This window comes from Thermobia domestica, chromosome 15 (assembly GCF_964235325.1).
Source record: "Thermobia domestica chromosome 15, izTheDome1.hap1.1, whole genome shotgun sequence".
Lineage (NCBI taxonomy): Eukaryota > Metazoa > Arthropoda > Insecta > Zygentoma > Lepismatidae > Thermobia > Thermobia domestica.
In genome coordinates this window covers 198,975,581-198,991,025 of record NC_137468.1, presented here as the reverse complement: position 1 = coordinate 198,991,025, position 15,445 = coordinate 198,975,581, and positions in this window count along the sequence as shown.

The following is a 15,445-nucleotide window of genomic DNA, read 5'->3' as shown; positions in this document are numbered from 1 at the left end:
ATTGATCTCTGTTGCAATGAACTATTAACATTTTCTTTAGGTTTTCTTCTATCAATCCTCTGCGTTTATTAGTAAGAAACGTTTTTTAGGTCGAAAAGTTTTTTCTTCTACATCAGCAGAAGTCACTGGTGAATGTGAAAAATACCAAATGTCTTCCTGTGTTACGTTCACTTCCAATTCCATGTTTTAACCATTAAGTACATTTGCAATAGCACAGATTATTTTGCACCCGGGATTTTTGCCTAACAGTTTGCAAAGTTTATCTGACGCTATTTTCACAAGACTGTGAGTTGCTTCACTGGGCAATGTCTGCGATAATTCGTCCAAAAAAGATAGTGAATGCTGTTAAGTTAGTTTGCTTATTAGAATTAGTTTGCTTACGGGAATAGTACTCTCTGATAATTTCAGGTATTCTCGAGAAGTCGCTGTGTATGTACTTAATTTTGTTCTCAAAGTCTTTTGTAGAGAAGCAGTGGCGGCGGTTCGACGATAAAAGTGGGGGGGGGGGGGCAAGTCATGATCTGAACAACTGTATATCAGTGTTAGATTTCCTGGTTGTTTCTAACATTGTTTGATGAAAGGTTGTATAACTAATAGGATACTATCTTTTTCACTTAAAATGCCGTATATCGTATTTCTATTTTATTGAGTAAATTCATAAGGGCAATACAGGTAGGTACTAGCCCTTTATACTCTTAAACAACCAAAGTGTAAGAAGAGATTTGAGTTCTTGCTCATGAACATCTTAAAATTCTGTCTGAAAAATCGTGTGATCAGATTATTTAAAAACAAATTGAAAACAAATAAATAGAAGGGATAATATTAATCATAGTAATGAATAATGAGGCTTGTTATGCAGAAGTTATATTGAAACTGGGAATTAATGAACAACTTATACTTTTTATTCCATACATGCCATTAAATGAATATTTTTAGTCTTAGAAAATCCAGTAATACAGTAAGTACTGCAAGCATATGCTATGACATTTAAAGACATATGCAATTGCAATATTATTTGCTTTGAATTGCAATTAAAACCCAATTCCTGGAGCTTTTTTTAACTCCACGGTAAGACAAATAACCAATACGTACTCACACAACGGCAAATATCATATGGCACCATTTTTTCTATGAAACAGTAATACATACAAAACCTTTACCAGGGTGTCCACATTCTGGAAAATAAGTAAAAATGTATCATGTGAATTCAGGGAAATGGCACATTGGTCAGGGAAAGTCAGGGAAAAATCGATTTAGGTCCATTGTTCAATTACTGAATTTATGAAATAAGGTTGCTTTCTTTACTGTTACTGGATGCAAAATGTAATGTTCTCAATGGTGATATTGAGGGAGTCAGTGTTCTCTGATATAGTTGTTGAAACTAATTTTCTGCGAGAAACACATCTAACTGCATTCTGGCATATTTGTTCACAAGGGTAGATGCTGTTCTAGAAGAATTGCATGGTGCCAAGAGGATATCCGGACAAGTGGCTGAGAACGCGAACAAATAGTATCTCCAGCTCACAATGAAAGCTCAGACTGAAGAATCTAAGGAACAAATGAATTCATAGCCAATGACAGAGATGGTATTGGACTTGAGTATTTTACTTAGTCTTAGGAAATTGGGAAGAACTTCGTTGACTTATGTTCAGTTATAAAATTGTGTTTTATCTTCTTTCACGGAAACGTATTTTTTGAAAGTGGTTTCACAATAAATAAAATTCTCATTGTTGAGAACTTACAAGAAGAATCTCTGGTGGCTCAACGGATCATATATGATTCTGTTATGAGAATAGGTGGATCATGAGGATTAATAATTACAAGATAAATTCAGTGAGAAGTTCAATGAGACAATATCAGGTGTATTTGGAAAGGAAAAGAGAAATAAATTCTGGAGACGAAAAGAGGAGAGAGAAACGGAAGATTCAGCAACAGCTAAAGGAGCTAGAGAAGAAAAGAAGAAAATTAAACTGCAGAGACAACAAGAAGGATATTCAGATCAATGAAAAGAAAACTATGCGAGAAAGAATGGAAACAAATTTCTAAATGGGTTGCATTTAACAATTGCACCAGCAAAAGTATGTGTTACATAATGTGTGTGTGTGTTATTTTTTTTAATAATCAGTAAAATCATGTATGAAGTTTTTATTACTATAGCCAATATTATAATGCTGTGTAATTGGTATTATAATGTGTAGTATTTTTTTCTTATCTTAAGTATTCTGTATACTGTACACTTTCGTTTGTAACTTTACATTTTATGTAATATATAGGCCTAATCAATATCGGTCTAATGCACATGTTTGTAAATTTGCATTCACTTGGAAAGAAAATTGAAAAAGAAAGAAACAGAAGCGGAACAGAAGAAGTCCAACTATGGGGAGTGTGGAGGCTGGGGTTTCTTTCTTTTTTTTATATTTTTAAAGTTATTCAGGGGTCAGGGAAATCTGGAACTTTCGTCATGGAAAATCAGGGAAAAGTCAGAGATCTTTTCTCCAAATTGTGTCGACATCCTGTTTACATTTCCAAGTAAAACTATATAAATTAGTGCGCCACTTCAAAAAAGTGGGGTGGGCAACTGCCCCCTCTTGCCCCCCTAATCGCCACCCATGTAGAGAAGCATTTTTGAGACACACAAATAGCGGCTCCATCATCTAGACTTAGTAAGTCTACAACTATCTTGACTTGATTTAAGTTATTTGCATAATACGGTTAGTTTCCAGCCACGAGCTTCACTGCTTAAGAAGGTTCTGGAAAATGTTTCGCAACTTCGCGAAAGATACGTACGTGCGATGGATCTTTCACAAATACTTTCTTTACATTTGATAGAAGTGCGTCTAGTGCTAGATGTTAGCATCTGATTGTTTCTACTACACAATGAAGACCGTGTGCAAGACAAGTCAGGTGTACTAATTTACGATAGGATGCAACACTGTCTTCTATTATTCTATACATTTTATTCTACATCTGCGTTCACAAAGTGAGTCAGTTCACTTTAAATTAACCCACTTTCTTGTGATACACTCTGAAATATGCTAGTATGCGGTAATAAAATTCGGAAATATGCAGTATCCTGCAAAGTTTACGAAATATGCAGGCACATCGAAATTCACTCAAAATATGCACTTATATGCACCAACACATGCACCTCAAACGAATGGTTGCAAGGCCATCGGAAAGAAGAAAACATTTTCCATACGTTTCTGTAGGTTACTACAAACATGCATTTTGCATGTAAATCTGGACTGTAATAATTAGTTAACATCGAGACATTGTACCGGCCAACACCTCCAGCGGTAGCAATAATGCTCAGTGCTATATTGAGTTGTAATAAAAACTAATAGGTATCAATAATAATAGATATTATTATTATTATTATTATTATTATTATTATTATTATTATTATTATTATTATTATTATTATTATTATTATTATTATTATTATTATTATTATTATTATTAAAATATCAAACAAGTGTATAGGGATGACCTGGACCTTCAGTAAACTGTGCCGTCAGTCATAAAAAGGTTGAAAACCACTGCTCTAGTGGCCTAATGTGTTGACTTGTTTCTTTAACTTCTTAGTTTTTCATTTCCCTTTTTTTCATTCTTTACTTTTTAAATTCTATGTAAAAAAAATCCGCCATTATTCTCTGAAACAATTACATGTTTTCCACTGATCCTTTATAGAACGACAGCTTCTAGGAGTATTTGCCAGAGACTCTGTTGTTATGAGCTGAGAACCTTATTACAGTACTATGCAGTAGCCGGATTGACGTTTGGTGTGAGCAATGGCCTTCAGACGCGCTCTTGCCAATATAGTGTAGTAATGTAGTTTTATTACAAATGGAGAAATATTATTTTTTTTATATATATAAGAATTTGGAAGCGGAAAGAAATCCAAATAGTAAAAGCTTGCTTTGGCAACCAATTAAAAGAAAACCAAAGAAAAAAGATATTTTAAAAATTAAAGCGGTTTATGTACCTTTACCATGTACAAAACAGGCAAATGGGTAACAACCAATACTAATTTTAGTGTGTGTGCAGATATCCGATACGAAAATATTGTTATGGACTATTAACCACTAAAAGACATTACTATGTAAACTTACAAGTTTTAAATGGTAGACACTCTATTTCTTTCTTTCGGTTGTTATTTGTATCTGCACTGTTAATGTTTGTCAAAAGATTTGAAGATCTCTCATTAATTTTTAAATTTCTTCAAATTTAGAAGTGCTTGATTTTTGATTGAGTCAGAAAGCATGAGATGAAAATGGTACACGTCCACTGATTGTTGCACATGTAAGTATATTTTTTTTTACACTTATAAATTAATAACTAAACCACTGGCGTGACAATCCTTTGTGGCTCTGAGCCGCTCCAACAGCATCTCTTAGCAACCGGCTGAAGTACATACGGCTTAGTGGCCGTCACGTCTTTTATTCACGTGAATCCCCAATTTACCTCACGACGCTGGGTGGGAAGCACCGGCCGAGAATCAAACCCGGGACCACGCAAACAGGAGTCTAACGCTCCAACTTCTAGACTACGGAGTCCTCACTTATAAATTAATAGTTCTTTAATTATTTTCCTTTTGCAAACTTTATAAAAGTTATATCTCTGAGAAATAGTCCTCCACCATTTCCATCTAACAGGCATTTGTCATTCAATTCTTGTCAATAATATTCAATTGTGCTTAAAAGGTCTAAAGTTTTGCCTTTTCATCTAATTCTCTCTCTCTCTCTCTCTCTCTCTCTCTCTCTCTATATATATATATATATATATATATATATATATATATATATATATATATATATATATATATATATATATATATATACCAGGTGATTCCGTTAGTCCGTACCAGGCCTTTAAATCGAAAACGGTTCGAGATATGTACAAACTGAAAAACACGTATCCCATTAGTTGCAAAGGACAACAAAGCGAAGTATAAAGTTTCGCCCCAGGGTCCCCCCGCAGGGTCCCAGAGGGGGTCCAACTCAAAATTGTCAAATGGAAAGAGGAGTCAAGTGTTATATCGCTTGAAAGCTCGAAACGAACTGTAAAAAGGAAATTGAGGTATAGGGATACTCCTTTATGTACTAATAACGCGTTCGTTTCGCCGATAACGGAGGATGGTAAAACATGGATATTTAGATAGTTCGCATACTAGTTTGTTTGTAATTCCTTAAACCGCTTGTTATAGGTCCTATAGTTTCTAAGGCAGGGCGTTTCGAAACACAATTTTTCGAATTTTCGGCCGTTCATCACTCTGAAATGAGACGTTTTTCGACCTATGTTTATAAGAACTTTTTTCTTTCATTTCATATAAGGAATCACCTCCCAAAGTTTGTCGGTGGAATTGAGTTGAGTTGAATTTTAGTTTAGCGTCCGTTTCAGAAGCGAGGTTATATGAGACGTGGACCTACCGATTAACGTGGAATCCGAACCACACGAGCTGCCGTCGAGAATCGAACCCGGGTCTCCCTCGCCAAAGGCGCGTACGCTGACCGCTTAGCCACGGAGGAGCTCACAGTTTGCAGTGGCGGATACAGAACATGATCAGGGGAGGAGCTAAACCATAGTTTGCCACTTTATCCAGTGTAAAGAAGAATTGAAACCATTTTACCCATTGTATACCTGAGCGTCAACGGGGGTCTATAGCCCCTATAACCGTTCTTGGATCCACGCCTGTACATTGCTTATATATACATTGGTCATAAATTCGTATTTTTAACAATTTGATTTCAAACGATGCGATGTTTAAGTCTATAACATCTTGAAGAACGGAGTGAAAGTGATAGGAGATACCGTGATTCGGATTTTGACAATGATTTAGCGTCCCAAAAATAGGTTCCATCTCCTCTATTAATCCTTTATTCAAACTATAAGTGACAAAAATCAATAACTTTTCGTTTGAATGTGGCTTGCCATAGAACAAAATCAGTGATAGATAGTGATAAACTTTATTTTTGAGTAGATTCAGCGACCCAAGAATATTTCCTATTTTTACATTTATCACTCTACTAAAACTGGAAGTAGTAGAAATTAACTACTACTTCCGGCTTCAATATTGATCTCTATAGAACAAAAACGGTAGGACATACTGGCATACACTGATCTTATGTGGATTTAGTATGCAAATAACAAGTTTCTTTATTACTCTAATCCATTAAAAAAAAAAAAAAAAAACTGGTTCCAACTAATCGCAATAGCGAAAAAATGAAAATAGCAGGAAGCACTTTTAGGATGTTGTAAAATCCTGCTAAAAGCAAGTTGGTAGAGTCATAATTGGTAGGCAATTTGGTTAATTGGGCTAAGTTAGGATACTCTCAGAGCTCCAGGCAATCTGTAGGAGAGAAGACCGAAACTGATGTCGATTGAGGCAATACCTTCTGGCGCTAGTGTTCTTCCTTCATCACATGACCGAGTAGAGAGATAAGTAATGATTCCTGTCGTCTGCTTCGTGTAGTAACTTGTAGTGGAAGAACATGTGGGTTTGTTTATAAATAAAAAGCAGATGTTGATGTTTAGAAATATAACTACGTGGAGTATATTAAAATATAGATTAAGTACTGAAGAACAGCCCCTATCACCAACTCTATCTCTCTATTGCAATCCGAAGTGGTAGAAATGTACTGCCACGTACTGTTTCAATATTAATTTCCACAGAACTAAAGAAATAAGCGATAACCAGATAGGAATTTTTTTCATGTATTCTGAATCCGAAGAATATATTTTTATACCATTACTTATTTTTCTAGTAAAAACTAGTAAAACTTCTGGTTTTTGTTTTGATTTCTATATAGCAGTGGTTCTCAATCTAATTCTGATCACGGCTCCCATTTATTACAACCTCTTGCCAACCTCCGCCTTATAATTTCTGGTTTGTAATAAGATTGTGTGGGATTTTTAATATATCTATTGTGCAGATCTCACGATATCCATTTATTTCTATAATGGTAGAATCCATTTCTTGTTTACTATAGTGGACGCAGTAACTTTCGTAAAAGCGAATGGATTAAAACCAAATTGAGTCAGTTCATTCATATTACAAATACGGAATTAGATCCGTTATACTGTTTCATTTGTATTTTAGATCACATTGTTGCATTTGTATTTTTCTGGTATTTCAATGTGTAATTCTCATTAGCTTCATATCGTACTTCTTTCATTTAAATTGATTTTTTAAACAACTCTGCACCTGTTGAAAATGTTTAGTAGACCTATTTTTTTGTTGTTGTTCTTAATAGTATGTACAAAAATAAAAATAAATCTATCAGAACCAAATTCAAAATAAAATTAAAAAATATATATTTTCCGATATTAGAACCTAACCGTATTTATCTCTTCCGCTTATCTTCGTGACCACCATGAAACCCTCTCGTGACCTCCAGATTAAGAAACTCTGCTATATAGTAATAGTTGTAAGAAATAGTGTGTAACTATTTTTGGTAATACGGATCCATCATCCGAAGAACAGGTTCCTTCTCTGATCTTCTACATCTACTTCTTCCTGTTTCAAAATTGAATTTGCATAATTTGGAAGCTTATCTCTTAGTTTCTGAAATGTCTAACGAAACTTATTTGTTGTTTTCCTTTTTTCCTCTGCGTTACTATGGAAACTTGTCCACAACTTGTCTTAACAAGAAATACAAAATGAAGTGGTATTTTGGGTTTCTAAAATATCTCATTGATCTCAGATTGAAATTAACTAACTGACAATTTAATGACAAAATGTAATAAAGCGGTAATTAACATCTTGAAACTTTTTAATCTTTTCCTTTCAGCTTGCGGGGAAAATCTACCGTTCTTGCTCCTTAACTTGTTTCGTTTTCCTCCTCGTGAACGTAAGGGGCTGCACTTCCAATGTTCATTTATTCCTTCATTGATTTAGTTATTTAATGACTTTCACGAATCTAAAATTGAACCCTTGAATACTCAAATAGAGACAGGCTCGAAATGTAAATTTACATACGAATGTAAATTTACTTTCAAAAACTTTGGTTTAAATAAGTAAGTAGCATTTCACATTGCCAAACTGACAAGGAACGGACATGCACGTTTCATAAGGATATTCGAATCAAATTTAGTTCGTTCCATAAACAGAACAAAGTTAAGTTCATGCACAAAACATTAGGTGCCATAGACAATGGAGTAAGTGCCAGGGCCCATTAACCCTGTTAGTATAAAGAAAATCGTAGACTCACAGCGAAATACTGTAGCTATTGCATTAACACTGTTCATTCGGAAATCATGGTTTATAATTCATTCTCTTCAGCATAAAGCAAGCTCTCGTGAAGTGCTATGTATTGGGGCCCATAACGTACTTGAACAGAAAAAATTGGGAGAATGTCAGGAAAGTTCCCTGCAAAAACCCCTCCCATCAACTTTGGTCTCATCTGGAGTGGCCCTGGGTTAAAGCACACAATCCAAATGTATCTCGAAAAATACTATAGGGGATAAGAAATGAGTGTACCAAGTTTTGTTTTGATAGACGGAATAGATATTAGAGGAAAGGTTGTATATTGATACGCTCTGTATGTACAAAACGGAACCCATGACCTGACCTATAAAGAGAACAATACAGAAATTGTAAACGCAGTGCTATTTATTGTGATATCAAGAATTATACCATATTCTCTGTAGAATTAAGCAAGCGTTTCAATACTTATCGCGAATATTGTTCGTGACACGTGGAGAGGAAAATTGGAAATAAGTTGCAAAAGTGTCTTCCAAAATGGCTCTATTGTGCAGTTACGGATCCTCTGAAGCGATACCGGAGCCGGTAGGAGTCAGTGTAAAGGACATTTTAAGGGGGGAATAAAGAGGACATACGAGAAATTTAACATGGAGATGTTCAAAACTTATGGGATACATCCAATTATTCAGAGGGCGGTTTCCCCCTCATCCTCCCTGGTGAGTCGCACTATGGTAGGAGTACAAAATTAAGATATATCTTGAAAAATGCTATGAAGTACACGGACAGGAGGTATATCCTCAAAACAAGTTAGAAGATATAGTATGACACAATAAGAATGGAATAATGAGCAAAAGGGCATGGGTTGGAGTGTTGGTGGAGAACGTGGATTTATCGCAATACAACTGTAGCACAGCTGCTGTTTAAAACGCTTGCTTCATGTGGTACACAGAGAATGTGGTACAAATCTTGATATCAGAATAAATAGTACTGCGTTTTGAAGCGAGATGTCGCTGATGGGAAGTGACCCTTCTTAGTTGTCGCTAACTTGAACTTCAATTCAAAATCTTATTTTTTCTTTTCTACGTATGTCTCATTATTAGTTAATTAATATTGGACTTCCGAAGAGAAAATTAAGTGAATTGGTTGACCGCGGCTATAGCGACAACTCCCAGTCACGACCTGTCTTCAGTTTTATTAAAAGTAAGAAAGACTAATAAAGAGATGGAGGAAATCAAGGGAAAGGTGAAAGAGAGGGAGAGAGAGAGAGAGAGAAAAGGAGAAGAAAAGAAGAATAGAAGAAAGAAAGAGGAAACTAGGAATGTGGAAGTACTGGATAATTATAGTGAGAAATAACTATAGTGAGAAAATTTATATAAATACTAAAAGGTGTTTCATATCCGGATTTTGTTATTTGAGAATAAATTATGAATTGTTCCTGATGAGACACATGTTCCCTCATACTACTCCGACCTGCATCCAGGTAACTGCACAAGTGGGAGTTACCCTGACCCAGCCCAGATGATGAGAAGTATTAATTTAATTGGTTGTCTATTATTTCTGAACATTACACAACTTTTATCCAGTAACTGAATTTCCATAGTGGAGATCGAACACACGTTTGAGTTAGCCGAGGAAAGAAAAGAAAATCAAAACGATACGCATGTTTTCCACAAATCGGAGCTCTTGAAATTCTTGGAAAGATTGTCGTTATCTCAGCTCATTCTGTTATTTCGGCATTCCTTTCAGAGCCGATTTGAATTAATTTAGAATTTGTTATCCTTCATGACCTCGGCCATGAACCAACACACACATATTATAGTTATACACATACATAAGAAATGCTATTATTTTAGATCAATATTAGAAATTACCAATTAAAACTAAAAGTATCACTCATTCACACACAAGCATACATACAGGACAATGTTTTGATATAGGTAAATCAGTTTTGAAGAAAACTATCACCTAACTACAGTTTGTTAACATTTATTACATCTATCAAGAATAAGCACAAAGAAAATGTTAATGACATGCAAGTGAGTATACATATAGTTATATCATTACACATGAAATGTTAAATTACATTAGTATCGATTTAATATTAAAAGAGGACGATAGAAGAAGAAAAAAAAGGGAAAAATAATAAAATCAAATCTAGATTTTAAAAAAAATAGTCACATCCAATTGTATCTCGTATGAGGTTTAAAAAAATAATTGTCAAGGGAGTCTTTTCTCGCAGTTTCAGATAACATTTTATGTTACGTGTCCATAATGCACCCTTTCGGCGTCCATGCACGTAATTCCACTTTATTTAGGTACATACATGAAATAATATTTAAGCATTTGTGAATAACACGTATTCAGTTTATGGATTTTTTTGTTTATGCATTTTTTCCAATTCATAGATTAAGAAAGCAAAGTTTTTGCCATTGATTTCGATGTATCTACATCATTCATTTCGTTACTTCATTTCTTAAATCGTCAATTCACTTCCTTTTAAATCACTATAGCATTATATCATGTTTAGCGCACACATTGGCAGTTATATTAGTACAATATAGAAAAAAAAACGAAAATTTCCTGAATTCGAAGAGATTTCGGTTATAGGCACTTCCGTATCAAGACCACAATTACTGAGTCGGAAAACACTATTCAGGTTCGAAGGTTTGTATATGGTGAATGAAATGGAAATACAACTGTACAGGAAGATTCCAGGTTTATGGACTTGAGGATAAATTTGATGTTAGCTTAGAGTTACGACAGCCAGCCTTAGTTACATGTCACATGCAATTAGTACGACAACAGGAGATGTTAATATATATACAAGTCAACCATATTACAAGGTTAAGGATGATGTTTAACATTGGGCCATATATTCTGACTTTACAATTTACATTTGTCGAATTTTATGTAATTATGGCAACCAACTTAACCGTTCGGGGTAGGTAACAAAACCCTTTATAAAACATTTATCCAAGTATTTCAAGATTATACGCTTTTCTTTGATATCACGTTTGCATTTATTACACATTTATAATTCAATATTCATATATTTATTCATTATTTAATGTTTCAAATCAATTACCTCTCTCAATGAAATTCTTAGGTTGCAACACTACATAAAATAAAATAAATTCGACTAGACGATGAATGAATAACCGCGCAATATTGTACACATTTATATCCTTGACAATTTCGAAATAATGGTCATTCGAAGTATGGGGCAAGTACGTAAACTAAACTAAGATATAAAATTTTATTCTTATAGTTTGCCATCAGGATGATAGAATTTCAAACTTTTAACAAACACTCATGGGCCCAAATATCTACTCGAAAAATCCATCTCTAAGGCACTTTATAAAAACAAAAATGGAGACAACGAATAGTACAACTGAAAACTCAAATAAGAAAATGGTCAAGGAGACGAAAGCAAAGTTAGATTGTATACTGGACGATCGCTCGCGACTGCAATGGGTCGAATTGCGATGGAAATGGTTCCTTGATATTTGACAAAAGTGAATAACCCCACGAGTTGTGTCTCGCAATATCTTAATTGAATGTTTAAGTTCAAATGATGTATGTTAAATGGTTAAAATTTGACAAGTTAAATATGGCAAGGGGGAAGGTTGAAAAAAATCTTAGAGAAGAGAATAGGAAGATAGCCAGAGAAGAGAAACATCGGCGCGCCAAAGGAAATTAGCTACAACTCTAGATACTATAAAGATAAGAGCGAGACAAGTTTGTACCCATAACAAGATTGTTATAAAGGCAAGAGCTTTATAGAAATATCATTACTCACCGTGTCCTCTCAACGCCACTGGATACCCCGGAACTAACGGAAGGATAGTGTAGTCTCTTAATTTAGAATCTCTAATAAAAAAATTATCCGACCCCTCAGAAAACTGAGAAGAGTTCAGATTAAAGTGTGGAAAACTAGTGTAAAAGTTGATAAGATAAAGAAAATACTAACTGGGATTTGCCAAAATTTAAAAAAATTAATAAAGTAGATTTTGTACTAGCAAGTTGTTTTCCAAATTCTTACTAGTCGCTCCCAGTCCGCAAGATTCGCTAAATCTTAAAGTGCCGATTAATTTCGATTACTACATAGTTTATAATTAAGGAAAATGAAGAAATGTGGGGGGGGGGGGGGAACATCGACATTGTAGTACGAAATAATGGAACTCTACTGTGATAAATCTACTACGTTATTCACTCCTATCCATTCCGTCACCTCTGCGAACAGTGCTGAATTCAACTTAGTAAGGTAACTTGAAAAAATCTCAAAGTCGCCAAGTACTATCGCAAGGATAATGCTGAACGCGTATACTTAAACTGTATCAATTATGGAAACGGCTATACTCTTCTGTAGTTACTTTTAAACTACTCGGAACCATTTGCTACATAAACACCATTTACATCGTCGGACCAGATAAGCAGTTAGTATGCACGATTACGATTAAATGTCAAGCCATGAAGTGAAAACATAGTCGATCATTTTCACACGACACACTTCCTCATACGAAATTCTAACATACTGGTTAGTGTTCGAAACATTCATCATTGTAACTTGTCAATCAATTCATTGTGGTAAAGAATACAACTGGCTCATATATTTACAGGTGTCCTATCATTTAATCCACTTACTATTATATATATATATATATATATATATATATATATATATATATATATATATATATATATATATATATATATATATATATTACTAATTTATATTCATTCATATTTTATTACGTACATTTATTTCTAGACACCCTATTCTTAAATTATATATAAGACTGTTCAGAGCAGTCTTTAAAAACTAGAAGCTACTTCAGAAATTATCGCGCACTGACCGATACGTGGGAACTCGCTTGAACCAACACTCGATTCTTTCAATAGAAACCACACCATATTCGCACTTCACAGCTTAAAAATCATATGTACGCGAGGAAAATTCAATATTATTGATTGTGCTCTTTAATAAATGTGTTTATATTCTGAAAATCACAATGAGATTAATCACTGAAAGCAAAGAAAGAAAAAAAAATTGAAATTACGGTTTGACGATGGAATAGCGTCATGTATGCTGGCTTATGTTTAAGCACGAGCGTAAAGTTCGTTATTACTAGACTACATAACGTTTTGTACTTTTCAGTGTAGTTAGTTAGTAATGTATTTTATTTATTTACCTACTCATATTGACCAAAGCTGCGACATATTTCTAAATAATCAGGAAAAAGAGGCGATTTTTGGTGAACTAATTTCTTAACTCTCGGGGCAACAAAACAGTAACGATGGGTAATTATTTACATGGCGTGAGGTGGCGCTGTAGTATACAATAAACTTTGTACTACTGAACATGCTTTGTACTATATTAAAAGCTAGCTACGCGTTGTATATTGTGAGATAACAGTACAGAATCACTATAGATTTCATTACGGACCAATTTACTTATTAGAATAGACCAAAAGAGACGAATAGTTATGAATCAACAATACACTGTCATTGAATAAATTAATAACACTTTCACGCATACATCACACCTACTAACAACATACCAAATTACACATGTACATGCTACATCACATATGAACTAAAACTACACATACTAATACTTATCAGTACACAAATTAACTACTACATGTATAAACCAAACAAATTGCTGACATCACCACATTCTGAATCGGATCTGATACTGAAAGGGGAAGGGAATGGTCAGAGCCAGGTGTCCCTTACATCAAACTAACTCATGTTTTCAATTATAATATTATCATTATTGACCCCAGAGGGACATATCGAAACTATTAATGGAAAGATTCCTTTCCTTAAGGGAAAAGAACCTTTACGAAATTATTCAACCCATTCTAAATTGGAAGCTGCAGTCAATTTAAGGGTAAATGGGAGTCCCTGTTAGAGTTTACACTGACATAGTGAAAATTAACTCAACTACAAGAGCCTACACATACTGCCATATTAAAAAAAAATCACATATACTACATACACAGAACTATATATGGACAGTTTACCGCACCCTAATTAACTTTGGAAGGGTGAAAGGAATATTCTAAACTTTTTTAAATCACTAAATCTTAATTTGGAGAGCTCACAACACCAGAAAACCAATACACTATTACCGCACTCCTGTCCCGGGATATTGGTACTGTCCAATATGGTGATCATAACCTGAAATTCCATATTTATATTTTCTGATTCTGCATATTTTTTTCGATAAAATTTCAATGAGTTGGGACTCCCAACAGCTTCCCGAGGTGTTTATTTATTAATTACAACTATTTTACCTTATTATATCATAAAAATATCCGATATTTTTTTTAATGAATTTCACTTCATCTCTTCGATCTAGGATGTTGCTCCGCTAAAAGCTACCAGCCAAAGACGAAGTAAATCGCGCCAGCATACTGAGGTGGAACATAGTTCTCAAATCAGAACAAAGGAATTTTCACGGCGGTAAATATAAAGCGAATAAAAATGGTAAAAACTGGATCAAACCAGATTTTAGCAGGGTATGGGCATCTAAGAGGGACGAAGGTGTCTAAATTATTCTACCAAATATTGGATAGGTGGAAAAATTCAGAAAATTCTACCCAATTATCGTCCTATGATTTATATTGAAATAAAAATTTATAATTTCAATAATCACCCAATTGAGTTGCCCATATACAGAAATTTATGATGAAATAATACATAAATAAAGAAATTATTCCCCGAAATACAATTTTTCCTAGTTATTCTGAAGCTTCTGAGTTAATTTTGATTTAGATAAGGAACAAATGGATTTAATACGTAATACGGAAAATTATGTGGAAAAAATTAACAATACACAGCACGTTCAAAAAGTACTGGACCCCAAAACAAATTTATACTACCTTACCTGTAATAGAATATTACAGTTTATATTTTCTATATTATATTCTCTTTATAGGTCAGGTCATAAGTTCGGTTTTGTATGTACAGAGCGGATCAGTATACAGCCTTTCCCCTCATACCTACTCCGTCTATCAAAACAAAACTTGGTACACTCATTTCTTATCCCCTATAATATTTTTAGAGATACATTTGGATTGTGTGCTTTTACCCGGGGCCACTCCAGAGGGGCCAAAGTTGATGGGAGGGATTTTTGGAGGGAATTTTCCCGTCATTCTCCCAATTTTCCTTGTTCAAGTAAGTTATGAGCTCCAATACATAGCACCTCTCGAAAGCTTGTTTCATGTTGATTCG